The sequence below is a fragment of the Acinonyx jubatus genome, chromosome B3 (assembly GCF_027475565.1).
Source record: "Acinonyx jubatus isolate Ajub_Pintada_27869175 chromosome B3, VMU_Ajub_asm_v1.0, whole genome shotgun sequence".
Taxonomy (NCBI): Eukaryota; Metazoa; Chordata; class Mammalia; order Carnivora; family Felidae; genus Acinonyx; species Acinonyx jubatus.
In genome coordinates this window covers 123,654,084-123,670,632 of record NC_069386.1, presented here as the reverse complement: position 1 = coordinate 123,670,632, position 16,549 = coordinate 123,654,084, and positions in this window count along the sequence as shown.

Genomic DNA, 16,549 nt, shown 5'->3' with positions numbered 1-16,549 from the left:
ACAATTCTTCCCCTTGATGACCTTGAAGTACCATGGAAAATTATTATTAAGTGTTAAAAGATGGAAACACAGGATATAATATGGAAATAAGTAGGAATTGAAGGACCAAGTGGATACAGAGAAAGGATCTTAGAATGTCAAATGAATTAGAAAATGCCTCTGACGAGACTTCAGAGGCAAAGAGGAAAAGATGGTCCATCATCATCCCAAGCAATTAAATTCCCCTCCCTCTGGCAATGGTAAAGAGGATCTACCATGTATGAGTATACTAAATACTCAACAACTACGAGGTCTGCAGCTTTCCACAAGGTGGGGAATGTTGCAGTCACAGCATTAGCAACTAGAGAACCAAGGTCAGAGCCAGAGGAAGTGCAACTGTGGAGGCCAGAATATGATTATGAGTAACTGATGGGGTTGTAAAAATATCTTTCCAAGAGGTCTTTAAAAATAGATTCACTTCAGTTGTGGAGTAGGAATGATGTTACACTTCTTGAATGAAGGAAAGTGGACCAGATGACTGAAGGGTGTTGTTCTACCCCAAGATTGCCACAAATGGCATCCAGTTGAGGGAATAAACGAGGCTGAAATCCAGCCAAGGTTCTGCTCACCAAGCTATGCACCCTGGCTTAGGGCTGTGTCCACCTGGAAGAAAAGCACTTTTCCTAATATGTACAAGGTATCATAGGAGCTAAGGAGACCCTGCTCCAATCCTATAAGTCTGTAAGTGAATCTAGATCCACTTTTAAATTTGTTTGAACAACTCTTCTATTCTACAACAATTTAATGGGCATCAATTATGTGCATGGCCAATGTCCTCCATTCTTCCTGAAATATGTGAAATCATTAGTGCTATTTAGGAACTCTGATTTCAGGGCATCATTCCAATCTAAATACAGAATAATGATCCCTGTGCCTGTAGCTTAAGGGAGTGAGAACAGTTCACATCATTAAATATTGCCGAGTCATTGGGAGCATGTTTTTAAATCTGTGAACTAAGTAACATTATCAGATCCTCATCTTGATATAACTTGACATCTGTGTCTTTATCATATATTTTGAGTTCTCCCAGCTATATTTCTTCCCCCAAATACTATCATTTTAAAGCAGCCCCTGGGTGAGGAGCCAAAGCACTTGATTTCAAACATTGGCTTTACAATTTGACTCACTTTTTGACTTTGAATACAAATCACTTAAGTTCTCAGGGCATTACCTTCCCTCTGGACAGTAAAAGAAAAACTAGCCTCTGACTCCACAGGGATGTTGTGGAAATAAATGAGATGTAGGTCTACAGAGTCACTTTAAGCTCCTAGGAATGAAAGAGCTTAAAGAGATATAAGGTTTCAGTAGTTATTCTTTATTTTTTCAGCTTACAAGTAAGAGAAAAAGGTTCACCTTGGTAAGTCTGGAAGAATACAGCCTCACTGACGACTTCCCCTGAAATGTAACTTTTTCTCTTCTACATTCACAAAGTCTATTGTAATTCTGGCTGTTGCCTCAGTGAAATTAATAAGAATCTGCCATACCCTCAGGCAACAAACAAGAGTGGTCACGCTCTGTGTGGGGTGAATTATCTGCTACCAGTCAGGCATCATACAATGCATGCCCCTGCAGTGGCTGTGAAAAAAACTCTCTAATGAAACAAAGAAAGTGTTACATTACAGAAAAGAAGAAGTTGCTGAGATGGAGTTCCCAGCTAGGATATTGATCTGACAGGGTCCAGAAACACAGAGGTAGAAACCTTCCAGCACTTTTTTTTAGGAGAACTAAAACCACATTCCGCCAGTGTCAGAGATACTCTTTCCCAATGCCAACAGAGTAGTCCTGAGAAGAGGATCACAAATAACAAGCTAAAACTCCTGATACTCTCCTCTGCCCCAGGATGAAGAGTCCCTGACAGGTGATATAGATAAGTGCTGTACAACCTGTCACTTTATCTTCCTTAAGAGAGTAGCATAATCCATGGAGCTCACAAAAACTCTTCTGTGGCTTCGATCCCATTCTGACATTCAAGAGAAAAGTTGACAGCCATAGATTAAAGGAAAACACTATAGTGAAGAGATACTTACAATAGGTGGCTGTGACTAAAGATGTGTTTTGGCAAGAATTAGCTGGAAAGGCATATTGGCATGCTGACATGGGGCTGTAAGCTTGTGGATCAAGCTTTGTCTTTGTCTTCGTCTCATTGGGGCCCATGTTTGCTTACAGGCTTTGCTTTTCTTCATTTACTCATTCAATAGATGTTCACTGAGCACTGTAATGGAAATTGATGGTAGTCTCCCCAAATGTATTCTCCTCTTTCCTGAGCAAGTAGCTATCCAACTAGAACCTAAATTTTCCATCCCATCTTACAAAGAGATGTGGTGACCTGTTTGTACTGATGGAACGTGAATGGAAGTGATAGAGGCAACTTTGATATTCCTTGCTTTAAAGAAAATCCTTGACCTGGATGTCTGCTCTCTCCTTTCTACTTACTGAAAATGGCAGTTGAGCCTACCTACCTGCCATGGAATATAATGTGAGAAGCCAGAAGCCGTGGGACAAATGTCTACATACTCAACAACCTGAATGCAACATAACAGGGCAGAGAGCAAGAGTATAAAACTAGATAAAGACTGGGGCTTCAGTTCTATGCAGATCTGAGCTCAAACTCTTGCTCTATCATTTACTAACCACATCCTTGAGGCAAAACACTTAACTCCTGTAAATTCCTATATTGGTCCTTGGGAACCAGGATACCAGAAATAATAATATATACTTAATAGGGTTTTGGTGACAATCAGAAGGATTAAGCATGTAAATAACTTAGAGATTTATGCATTACCAGGTGTGATTATCAGAATTTGGTCCTTCCACTGCACTTGTTATCTCTAACTTTCATGTGGAAAGGTTTAAAGAAAAGGTATGAACATCATTATCTTATTCAACCCCATTAGGTGAGGCAGGTATCATCACTCCCACTGAGCAGATGTAAAAGCTGATTCTCAGAGGGAACACCACTTAGAAAGTGGCTGATCCAAAATTTGTTTCCAGATCGGTCTGAGTCCAAAGCCATACTAGTATACCAAATGTATCACAATCAGGGCCAGTAATCACTGTTCAGCTATTAGTCCAGTAGGGGCAATTCTTCAAGGTCATATCGTAAGGTTCCTAGCTCTGGACCCAGTGGATAAATTGGTTCTCTTTCCTATGTTGCCATGATACTTTCTACCTCTGTTGTATTCAATTAACAGTGCTCATAATTATGTTTGTTCATCTGGCATTTCCTACTAGAACTAGATCTTGATATAGGACCATTTCTTAAACATTTCTGTCCCAGGACTTAGTATGATTCCTGATATGTACTAAGCACTCTATTAATAATTGTCATCAATGACTGTCATGTGAATAGATGAATATATATTAAAAACTGGAGTGTGAATAAAGAAAAACATACTAAGGTGGTTGTTTGTTTGATGCAAAGGAAATGGAGGCATTTGGTTTTGAAAATAAATGGATGGTAATGAAACATTTAATAAAATCCATGAAGCATAAGAAATTAATACAGACAGTCCCCATGATGAAAATGAACATTTTCCAGAAGTTATATACCAATCGCTTTGACCTCAAAGACATAATGAAATGATACACATCATCTATAAGGTCCAGTTCACAAAAGCTTTTAAACTTCAGTTGAAACTGAAATATTATACAATTGCATTAGAAAAAAATGATAAAAAACAATATGGTTGAAACACCAAAAAAAAAAGGAGGAAAATAGAAAAATCAAGATTTTGTTCTTTGGTAAAAGTAAGTTTAGTTACAGAAAGATAAGGAAGGAAATGTTGACTTTTAAGGACCCTGAATGCATTTACTGTGCATTCTTCAGTGGTTTTAGAGGTTCAATGCACTGGTTCTTTATTCTCCCTAATTCCACATCAAAGCTTTCGGCTTTCATTCCCTTTACTAAGGAAATATTGCCATCAAAACTCATGTATACTGAACAGATTGGATTAGCCTCTTTTTTTTTTTCTCACAAGTAGAACAAAGAGAGGGAGACAAATATTTCTAAGAAAACTGGGGAAAAATTGGAGAAAAATGAGTTGCATAAGAAAAGTTAAAGGGAAAATAAATAAGTAGCCTGAAAGATAGTGGCTGGTGTGAAATTTACTGACCTATGATCAGCATAATATTAACAAAAATGGGAAAATTAGGCCAAATCTTTATAATACTTAAAAAAAATAAAAAGCAAAAGACAATGAATGACTCACAGTATTCTTCCATGCTGGCCAACAAATAATATCAGCAGGCTAAGGAATTTGGGCTGTTATTAAGAACAGACAGGAGGATCAGATACATTGTTGTAGAGGAAGAAATGAGGTGCAACAGGTTTCTATTTACATAAATAGATTAATTTCAACTTGATGTATTTTTAAATTCAGAGAAACTGAACTGATGTCCTCCATGTCTGTGGAAAGGTGAACACTAAGAAATAATGTAAAATGGGTATTTAAATTTGCTGAAATAGAAGGCAGACACTACCTGTCATGAGATGCACACAAAAGCTATTATGGAAAACTGAGAAATCAACATGGAAAATGTAATACTGAAGGCTAATCACTTTGAACATATTATGTAAAAAAAAAAACTTGTTACTGTTAAAAAATATAAACTTGATTAATAAGTGAAAAATCCCAGAAATTACAAAGCTACCTATATGGACATAGCATAGTAAAAGTGATGTTTACTGGTTAAATGAGTGGTAAAGAATTGTTTAATATGTCTAGGATAATGCTCATACTCTTCCTTCTGTGCCAGTCCACCTCACTCTCACTCTAGTTCTCACTCAGAGAGCATCAATGGAAATATCACTGTCAGCACCAAGGACAGCAGCCCAGATTGCCATAAGAAACTGGGTCTATTGATGATACCACCTCAGGAGCTCATTCGAATTCAGATTAGAAATCCTTGAGGTCTAGCTCAAAGTTGTAATGATCAGATCTACAATACCACTTTCCCAATTCAGACTATGATTACCTGTATTTATTAAAACAGTGGATATTTTACTATGTTGTCAGAGTAAATCACTGGCAAAACTGGGGATCAGAGACTACCAGGTCTGGAAAGAATCTTCAGGAGTCTTCAATCTAGCCTACTTTTGAAGACTTAGAGTTTGTATTCAACCAGACTCCCAATAATCATTTTTCACATGAAAATCCCCAAATCAAAATTTTACAATCTAGTCCTTGACCCCCAACAGTTACCATGTCTTTACAGTAATTTGGCAATGGGATATCAGCTTATGGTGCTATTGTTTTGTTAACAAAAATATGAGCAATGGATTCATACTCCAATATTTCAAAAATTTGACTGGAGTTTATCCTTAATCTATTGTCATGGAGAGAATTATATTATTTGCATTTCCCCTAGAAACAAATTTGGTAGAGAGTGCCTGGGTGGCTCAGTTCTTTAAGCAACTGACTTCAGCTCAAGTCATGACTCCACAGTTCATGAGTTCAAGTCCTGCATTGGATGAGCTTGAACCCCGCTTCAAGAGAACCTTGATTCTCTCTCTCTCTCTCTCTCCTGCTCACTTTCACACTCTCTGTCGCAAAAAAAAAAAAAAAAAAAAAAAATCAGTGGAAATGCAACTAATAAGTTATCTATTCATATTCAATTCATGCCTCACCTCTTTTAGGAAGCCAAGACTCACAGTCTGGGCTATGTGTCCCTGCTCTTCACTCTCATGGTAATACATGTTTATCTATAATAGTGCATTTATCTCATTATACCAAAAGTACATTTTTAGATATCTGTCCTTTAGTTTTATGAGCAACTTAAGGGTGGTGCAAAGGCCTCTCCATTTATTCTCTGTATTCTCAAAATGTATTGCATAAAAAGACTATGCACTGGAGATGTAACTGTGATGAAAACACTACTCCTTGCCTCAAAAAGTTTAAAGTTGAATAAGTAAGAGACAGCGAGAAGAAGGAACTTAATACACTGTATAAGAGAGGAAAACAGGCTCTGATGTCTTACAGATCAGGGTTTAAATCTTAGTTCTGCCTTTTCTAAAACATCTAGTAAAATTAATAAAATGTGGCTAAAAATGAGATGATGGTAATAATATCTACCACTTAGAGTTGTTTTAAGGGTGAAATAATGACAAGTGAAAAATTATTCTTGGCCATATTAAGTGCTAACTAAGTGTGAAAATATGCACACAGCTGTAATATTGATGGTGAGAGCACAAGATACTAACAAAACAAAGGACAGGGGTGCGTAGGTTTGTCATATTTTCATCCAAGACTTAACTATTTCAGAGATATAGAGAGAGGCTGCAGTAGTAGAGAATAACATTATAGAAAGTTTCCCAAAGGAAGCAGCATTTCCATTAAGTCAGGAAAGGTGAGTAGGCATTGACCACACAAAAAGGGGTAGAAGGTAATCCAGGTTGAGGGAGCACCTTTTGCAAAGAACTAGAGATAAGAAAGCACATGTTGCTTTCAGGTAATTATAAGTAGTCCTGCTTAACTGCAGCGTCAAATCAGAGGCATGCTGAGGGGTCATCAAAGATGAGGCTGGATGACAAGCAGTAACAGACTCATGAGAATCCCAGGTGCCCTGCCAAAAAGCTGGCACTATATTCTGAAGGCAATAGATAACCACTAAAGAATTTTATTCATGGAAGTAACAGCATAGAATTCGCATTTTAGAAGGGTAACTCAATCTGGAATTTGAAGGACAAGTTGAAAGAAGATACAATGGCGAAATGGAGAGACCAGAAGCAAGATCTTTGGCTAAGAGATTGGGACAGTAAAGGTAGACTAAATATTTTGTATCCCAAAGGCTTAGCACATAGTGCCTAACAAACTTGTTGAACTGGCTGAATATTAGGAAAAGGAATTAATATATCATAGTGGGAAAGCAACATCTTTCTTTGCTACATGGAATCATCTGTATCTATTCCTCACTTCTGTATCTTATAGAGTCTCATATAATTAAAAGTTTCAGCAGCCTTTTGAGAGGAAGGTAAGAAGATAAAATCTGAGAAGTATGACCAGAAAGTGTAATCACTCTATATTATTGGTATTTCACAGTTAGAACTAACACCCACTTTTATGCTAATTGTGATGTAAGGTTTTACATGTGCATATAACTTATGTTTCTTGGGCCATGATTTGACTTACAGTCTGCCCAAATCCATGAAAGAGCAGAAGATACTAGTATGCATAAGCCTATTTATTTATATCAATGCAGACATGTATAAACAATTTTATCTCCATATTTGTACATCATACATAATTTAAAAAGAAAAAGCTGCAATGTATTTAAAAAAAACTTGTTGGTAACATAGATCCTCTATCCCTGTCATGGTATCTATTTCTGGCTCCTTACGTCTTTTCTTTCTTCACTGTTCAGTTTGTTCAAATCGGTGCTTGATGTGGGATTCTCAATGCTCATGACCATAACCACAGCCAAATGCATCTACATAGGGCATCCCCTCCCTGTCCAATCTATTACAATTTCAAAGGACTTTCAAAGGGCCCTATAACTGCTGGTGGCTTCCCAAAGGCTCTGTGTGTCTAATTTCCTCCTGAACCCCCATTTCTTGGCATCCGTGTTGGAACAGGTGTGAGCAAACACAGGCAGGTCCATGGAGTCCACGGTTCAGTGCTGGCACAAGATAAGGGTCATTTTTTTTTTGTAAGAGATGACTCCAACAATGTTTTTCAGGATGCCGACTTCCAATTAGTGTCATCTTTTGCTCCATGTCCTAGGGCAAATGTCCAGTTTATAGTGAGTAGACACAGGCTGTTCTGAGATGGGCATTAATGCCAGAAAAGAGATGCATTTCAGCTTCTTTCCCATAGTCAAGGAAGACTGGTCTGTCAACTGAAGACACAGCCACTGCTGTCCAGTGCAAGGTCAGCCCCTTGTTCATGAACAGGGATGCTAATTTATTTTCCAACAATGAAGCCAAATGCTCTTCCAGATGTTGAGCTATGAAGCAATTGCAATTGTTGAAAGCACATGAAAAAAAAAAAAAGAAAGAAAAAGAAAATCCCACAGCTAAGCCCTACAAATTGTCCTTGGGAGACTATTTGTACCAGGGGAATGTGTTGATATAGACAGCAAGGAAAAATCCTTTGTCAGCCAGACTCAGTGATCTTTTAACAGTCACCCAATTATTAACAAAAAACAAATTCTTATAATAAATTTCCCGAAGACCATAAATTTCTCTATAGCTAATGTGTGAAAAACAGCACAGGGTGGGAAGTGGATTATTTTCATAAGACTATGATCACATAATGCCATAACACTGTTGACTGGGTCAAACCAATGTCAAACATGTTAAAACATAATTGGACGATGTCAGCCACTTTTTGTTTTGTTGTTTGTTTTGTTTGTTTTTACTGAGGAATGGGGTAAACAATTATCAAGGAGTGACTCTGTATAGTCAGAGTCTTTACAATGGCTACTGTTTCAAATTGCTGGCAATCTGGAGTATACACCTGACACCTCAGTTTGGCAGAAGACCCTCATCCAGGGATAAGCAGAGACACTCTTGCCTGCTCCATTCTTTTTTTTTTTCAATATATGAAATTTATTGTCAAAATGGTTTCCATACAATACCCAGTGCTCATCCCAAAAGGTGCCCTCCTCAATACCCATCACCCAACCCCCCCCACCCCCCATCAACCCTCAGTTTGTTCTCAGTTTTTAAGAGTCTCTTATGCTTTGTCTCTCTCCCACTCTAACCTCTTTTTATTTTCCTTCCCCTCCCCCATGGGTTTCTGTTAAGTTTCTCAGGATCCACATAAGAGTGAAACCATATGTTATCTGTCTTTCTCTGTATGGCTTATTTCACTTAGCATCACACTCTCCAGTTCCATCCACGTTGCTACAAAGGGCCATATTTCGTTCTTTCTCATTGCCCTGTAGTACTCCATTGTGTATATAAACCACAATTTCTTTATCCACTCATCAGTTGATGGACATTTAGGCTCTTTCCACAATTTGGCTATTGTTGAGAGTGCTGCTATAACCATTGGGGTACAAGTGTCCCTATGCATCAGTACTCCTGTATCCCTTGGGTAAATTCCTAGCAGTGTTATTGCTGGGTCACAGGGTAGGTCTATTTTTAATTTTCTGAGGAACCTCCACACTGTTTTCCAGGCCTGCTCCATTCTTTTACATGAGGCTGGCCTCCCCACACAGAAGCCCAATATTAGGCAACACCTCCTTGACTCCTTTTTAGTCCAGACCACTGGCCAACTTCAGTCTATCCATCTATGCCCTCATATCTGACTCTGAAGACACTTTATTCACTTATTTATTAATAAACCTTAATGAACTCTCTCACATATAATTATGTACTCACATTATGTTCCTACATACTATCAGCTATAAATCAGAGACATGCTTCAGTGTTCTCCCTAATTCCTAAGGTACCAATAACAGTCAGGCTATCATCCTGCTTTGCCTTCCTCACTGGGGGAAAAAAAAAAGAGTGGATAACAATCAACTCTTGTGCAAAGACTAATTTTAGATTCAGTTACTTTAGATGTTAATCTATTTGGCTACTTTCCTCCATTTTAAGTCCCATTTAAAATCTCATCTGAATTCCACCCTTTTTCAGCAAAAACAAAACAAAAAACAAAGCGAAGACATGAGGACAAGAGTTTTATGAGTGAAACAGTGGGAGGTAGCAGTGGGGGGACAGGCTTTGTAACTAGACAACCTTGATTCAGAAGTCCAGCTTTCTACTGCACAGTTGCCTGCTATAAGAGCTTACATAAGTCACTTCATGTCTCCCTGTCTCAGTTGCCTCAACTGTAAAAATGAAGATTCAATGAGAAAAGACACATATGGATATTAAGCAGAGACTTTGGGATGTAGAATCACACCAGTTTTTTTTTCTATTTTAATTGTTGATGAGGAAGCTGAATTCCCAAGCAACGATATTAACACTTCTATGGAAGTTCTATTAAAATATAAGCATTTGTCATAATGTGCATGTGGCAGATCATATTTTCCAAAAAAGGCCACAGTGATATTTATAGTCTAACTTGTTCTTCCAGCATCTTGCCAAAGGTGAAATCTATTTCCTGTCTCCTTAAACTGGGAAGGCTATTGTGACTTCCTTGGCAAATTGAATGTGGTGACTAGGATTCTTCATGACTTCTAAGATTAGCTCATAAAAGCAATACAGCTTCCTACTGGCTCTATCTAGGTACTTTTCTTTAAAACCAAGCCTTCATCCTATAAGGAAGCTTAGGACACATGGAAATGCCATATATAGATACTCCAACCTGCAGTCCCAGCTAAGTTTCCAGCCAACAACAAATACCAACTGTCAAGCATATGAGTAAGTGAAGCTTCAAATGATTCCAGGCTTTGGCCTTTGAGATACCTTAGCAAATGCAGATGGGGTAAAGATGACCATCCTCATAGATTTTTCCCAAATTGTAGATTTGTGAACAAAATACATGCTATTGGTTTTTTTTAAGTTTATTTATTTTGAGAGAGTGCACAAGTGCAGGAGGGGCAGAGAAAGAGGGAGGGAGGGAGGGAGGGGGAGGGGGAGAGAGAGAGAGAGAGAGAGAGAGAGAGAGAGAGAGAGAGAGAATCCCAAGCAGTCTCTGTGGTGTCCACATGGAGCCCTATGTGGGGCTCAAACTCACAAACCATGATATCATGACCTGAGCTGAAACCAAGAGTCAGATGCTTAACCAACTGAGCCACCCAAGCACCCCTATGCTATTGTTTTTTTAAGCCACAAAATTTAGGAGTGGCTCATTATACAATAAATAACTAGAACACGGAAGCTCAGTAAATTAAATGCACTACCACTGAGTTTAGAGTCAAAAGAATTTTTAAACGATGTAATTTGAGATGCAACATATCCTCAAAAACTCCCCAGTCCATCTTTCTCACTTTGTAAAGAAAGCGAGGACCTGAGATATTTTGTGATTTGCTTGAGATCCTATATATAACTACTGTTAAGACTATGGCCTAACCTAAGTCCAGTTCAGTACTTCTCTTTTCCATAAACCTATGAGCACGAGTACCAAATAAGTTTGTTGGATTCAGGGTTCAAATGATCAATTTGGGACAAATATTCTCCAAGTCTGCTAAAGTTCTGAACAATGTTTCTATGTCCTTCTGTGCTTCTGTCTTCCTTCCTGCTTAACAGAGAGACTGATCTGAACTTAGTTGATTTAGTGTATAACATTGGAAGACAGAATGGGATGAACAGGCTCAACTGTGCTAACAAGAATTTAAAAATGTGTCAAACTATGAAATCAGCAGATATGACTTGAAGCAAGGGAGAGAGAGGGCTAATGTGCTGAGTGTGAAGCTGCTGTTTTTCTACCATCATTTTTTGAGTATAAATCCCTAGAAATTCTATAACTTTGATCAAATGGTTTGACAGAAGCCTGCATTTGGCAGGCAGAGAGTTTTCCACATGATGGTTTATCTCAATAGAAGCTAATCTATTTTGATGGCCTCACATACACATATAGCCCATCAATTAGACAATGTTATATCGTGTAATTGATTGCAGACTCGTCAGTCATTGTAGTGGCAGCAGGAAAGAGTGTTGACATGAAGATCTGTCTTTCTTCATTGCTGTTAGAAATGAAAACTGTTTAAATTGGCTAACAAACTTTGTTTCTGGAGGCTAAAGTGTTCTCCCACTCTCATTCTAAATGAAAATGAAGCCAAGACCAAGTGTTAACTATCAGAAGAGCCCAAGCATTCTCTTGGAATGGATACGTGAATGGGACATGTACACAAGTCTAAAAAAAATATGGGAAACAACAAAAGAGAAAATGAGAAGGAAAAAGAAGAAAGGCAAAGAAGAGAAAAGAGCAGAAAAAAGGACTAAAAAACTAGGTGAACTAGATTCGTCACAGTTGTGGTTCAGTGTCTTTCTTTTATTCCAAAAGGCACACCTCAATTATAGAAGGCTACAGATTCTGTTGATTAGAATGTTAACTATTCTCTGCTGGAGTTTTTAACTCAATACTCACAGTAATTCAAAGATCTTTTCTCTATTCTCCCCAAATGCTTGATATTAAATCAGGGGTCAGCAAAATACAACCTTCAAAATACACCTGTTTTGTAAATAAAGTTTTATTGGAACACAGCCAAACTCATTTGTTTAATAGTGTCTACGACTGCTTTTTCACTACAACGGCAGAGCTGCAACAGAAGCCTTACAACCACAACACTGAAAATACTTAAGGAAACAAATACTACCAAGTCTGTGGTGCTCATTCTAACTTCCGAGAGTTCCATGGAATTTTTCATTCCCAGTGTGGTTCTCTTTTTCTACTTGCTAGTGGAGGGATCTGATTTTATTTTTTTAAGTTTTTATTTATTTTGAGAGAGAGAGATAAAGAGCAAGCGGGGGAGAGGCAGAGAGGGAGGGAGACAGAATACCAAGCAGACTCCGCACACAGCGCAGAGCCCTATAGGGCTCGAACTCACAAACCCTGAGATCATGACATGAGCCGAAATCAAGAGTGGGACACTTAATTAACCAACTGAGCCAATGAGGCACCCCAGGATCTGAATTTAAAAGCACAGCCAAAAGGACTACTAATTCTACTATTTCAATGACACTGAGAATTTGCTCCATGAAAACTCCCCCACAGAGAATGACTTTAGAATCTGCTTATAGAGAACACAGCTAAGGTGTTTTATAACTTCAGTTTCTTCCTTTTGAAACATTTGCACCATTTTGTATAGAATGTTTTTGAACAAAGTGGTGGGAATACCTTCTGTGAACCTATCTTTAGCCATTAGCCACAAACAACACAACTACTTCTTGAACAAATTCTGCTTCAGTGAGAAAGTCAGATCTCTTTCTCATTTAGCTACAAACCACTGATTTTCTTGTTCTAAGGAGGAATAAATGAGAAAGGTGAAAGTCAAAACAGCATGTCTCTTATGTAGTTTGGTGCTAGATCTTTTGAGCTATAAATATCCTAGGGAGAAACTTAGACCTACCTCAGCACCCCTCTAAAAAACAGAAAAGAGCAAGAGAATAGAGTATAAAAATCACAGAAGAGAGTGAAGCTGTTAATCATTTTTATTGTTCTCACCTGAGTTCTTCTAAGGAGTCACATTTAATGGTTATCTAAGCAAAGTGGATTATTTTTTGATGTTTAAAATAGAATGAAATGTAGATACTAGCTACTGTTAAGGGACATATGAAATTGCCCAAAGGGAGATGAAATGCATCTGAAGAAGGACCCAGGGAATGTAGCAATAATGTTGATATTTGACACTCAGACACACACACACACACACACACACACACACACACACACACACACAACTTGAAGGGAGAAAATGAAAATAGCAAGTTGAAACATGAAGAGTAAGGAATGAGGAAGCTTAGGGAGGCTGAAGTTTTTGTTTTGCGTTGTCTGAATTTATAGTGTGGTTTTACACATTGCTCTGAAAGAAAAACAATTTGGAAAAACTTTTGAAAATGTCTCCACACACACCTCAGTGTTCTGATGCCTTTCCAATGCACACAAGCTGGGTGCTAATGGCTCATTATAGCATACAAGACACACGTATGTTCTCGCAATTCACAGGCAGTTACTCTGCACTTGTCTATAGACGGTGAACCTCCATCTCTTTTAATCCCCAGTTTTGTCAACCCTGGCTGGTTACATTCCCAGATGTTGATGGTGAGGATTGATTGTCTTCCAGATGTGTTAGGTTTTTCAAACGTATCTCTCAACTCCAAGAGAGCATGTGAATGCGTGTTTGCATAGACAATTGATGGATCTTTCCCAGATGTCTCTTTGGCTGAAGTGCCCCCTTTTCTGAGAAATCAAGTTGAGCAGTGGCTTCTATAAGCATCAAAACACATTCACCACCATTTTTCCCAATGTCACCAGTCGGTTTTAGAAAAATGAAAAACAGATGCAAATTAGCATATCTGATATAAATGATGACTTGGTGATGTTATAAACTAAAAACTAAACAGACCTCAAGCTTAAACCCAAATGAAGTAATATCAGCAACGGAGATAGCCATAAGGAATGGGAATAATGTTTCCCAAACTGGAACTACTGTAGTTTGGACCTAGAGGTTTCATGAAATGTTGACTGTATTTTGTTTTATAATCACCTTTGGGTTTCTATTTGCCTTTGAATTTTTTTTTTTTTAATTTTAGGTAAAAGTACCAAGTACCTTGATAGATGAGGCTTGCAAAGTCCCAAACTAGACAAAAAGTTTGGATGCATTTCAGTTAAGGATCCACATTTCACCATTCCAACTTTGGTGAGAACTCTGGGCTTTTGCATACCCTCCATTTGTGATAAATATGACAATGCCCCCACAGAGACAACATAAACAATCAGAACAAACTAAAACTTAGCATAGTCCCAAAGTAAGATTTCAAGAGTTGTTTTTTTTTCCAAAATAAGAAGGCATTTGTCTTTTTTTTCTCTGCCATATCGTCTTCATTTCTATCAGTAATAAAAATGAAGACACTAAAATGTTATTTGGTAATTGCTGTTACAGATCATTCATAGAATCATTCATACAGATCATTCAGTTGTCATTTTAACAACTGAACTAATTTACTCTGTGATGCAGAATATCTAGATGGACAATGAACAACTCCATCAGTTTCAAGCCTTATCTAACATTCTGGATATCTAGATAATTGATCATTTTTCCCAGTTTCATTAAAGCATTAAACATGAAATACATAGTACCTTACTGTGAACTAACTTCAGGTCGTCATCAAAAAAGAGTTCCTGAACTCTGCTACGTTTTGACCCACAGCATTTATCTCACTCCGATATTTATTAACACAGAACTAAAACGGTCTTCAGAATAATTTATGATGGAATTCTAATACCTGTAGATTTCATTTAGAAATGCCACAACTTGACTGAATAAAACATCAAAAAAGTAAAGTTTTAAAGAAAGGTATTTAAGAACAGACCTAATCACATGGGGCGGGGGGGGGGGGGGGCAGGGAGCAGAAATCAAAGTTCCATATATTCTTAGCCAAAACTTTTGCCCACTGATCTACATGCTCTTCTAAAATCATTTGACTGAATTCTTTATCAAATAATTTCATTTAATTCAGAGAAACACCAATAGAAAAAAAAAACCTATATAATTGTGGGACCAGATTTTTCTCTATATTCATGATTTCCATGAAGATATCTCAGAAACAACCACTAGGAAAGAGCATAGTCTGGGGAGAGAGTAAGTGTTCCTTGCAGCCACCTCCAATTTTGTCTGTTTTATACATGAGCATTCCATATAAGATCTCACATTAAAAAAAAAGGAGTGGTGCTGCAACTAAAACCATTTTGAAAGTTGTCCTCAAAGTATGGTCCCTGGACCAAGAGCACAGAATTACCTGGGAACCTGGGAACTTGTTAGAAATGCAAATTTTCAGTCCCCACCTCAGATCTACAGAATCAGAAACTCGGGAGGTAGGGGCCCAGCAATCTGTGTTTTAACAAGCCTTCCAGACAATTTGATGCATGCTGAGGTTTGAGAGCGACTGTCTCATATGATTGTCAGGCATCACCTCCTCCCAGAAGCCTTCTGTGGCCAACTCTTTATCCTCTTCTTCAGCCCTACCCCACATACACTTGCTCTGCTTACACAGATGCTGAGCTGGGTGTATGCTTTAGTCTATTTGAGCTTCCATGATAAAAATACCATACAGACACCTGGGTGGCTCAGTCAGTTAAGCATCCAACCCCTGATTTCAGCTCAGGTCATTATCTCATGGTTTGTGAGTTTGAGCCCTGCATCAGGCTCTGCACTGACAGCACAGAGATTGCTTGGGATTCTGTCTCTCCCTCTCTCTCTGTCCCTTCTCCACTTGCATTCTCTCTCTCTTTCTCTCAAAATAAATAAATAAACTTTAAAAAGAAATCCATTGACTGGGTGGTTTATACAATTATTTCATAGTTCTATTGGTTGGGAAATCTGAAATCAAAACACTGACAGATGTGGTGTCTGGTGAGACACTGCTTCTTGGTTCACAGACAGCCATTTTCTTGTATCCTCACATGGCAGCAAGAGTTCTCTGGGGTCCTTTTTACAAGGGCACTAATTCCGTTCATGACAGTTCCACCCTCATGACTTAATCACTTCCTCAAGTTCCCACCTCCACATACCATTATTTACGGATATGAATAACATATGGATTTGAGGGGGACATAAATATGCAGTCCATACTGCTGCAGTATCCTCCTAGATTTATGTCAATCAAAGCAGACATAACCATTTTTAGTGTTATTATTTTTCTTATGCATCTACCTCTCCTATGACCACTTAAACTCATCAAAAACAATGATCATAGAGCATACTCCCCTCTCCCCCCACCATGTCTTGCCTCTAGCATAGTGGCTGGCACAAAATAGGGGCTGACTAGCCATTTGTTAAATGAATGATGGATACAATGATATTTGGGTATTTATTTACATTATACCTTCCTCAAATAAACTGAGGTCTTATATAGTCACACTCACACATACACAATATGACCAAAGTTAAACAAGTAACC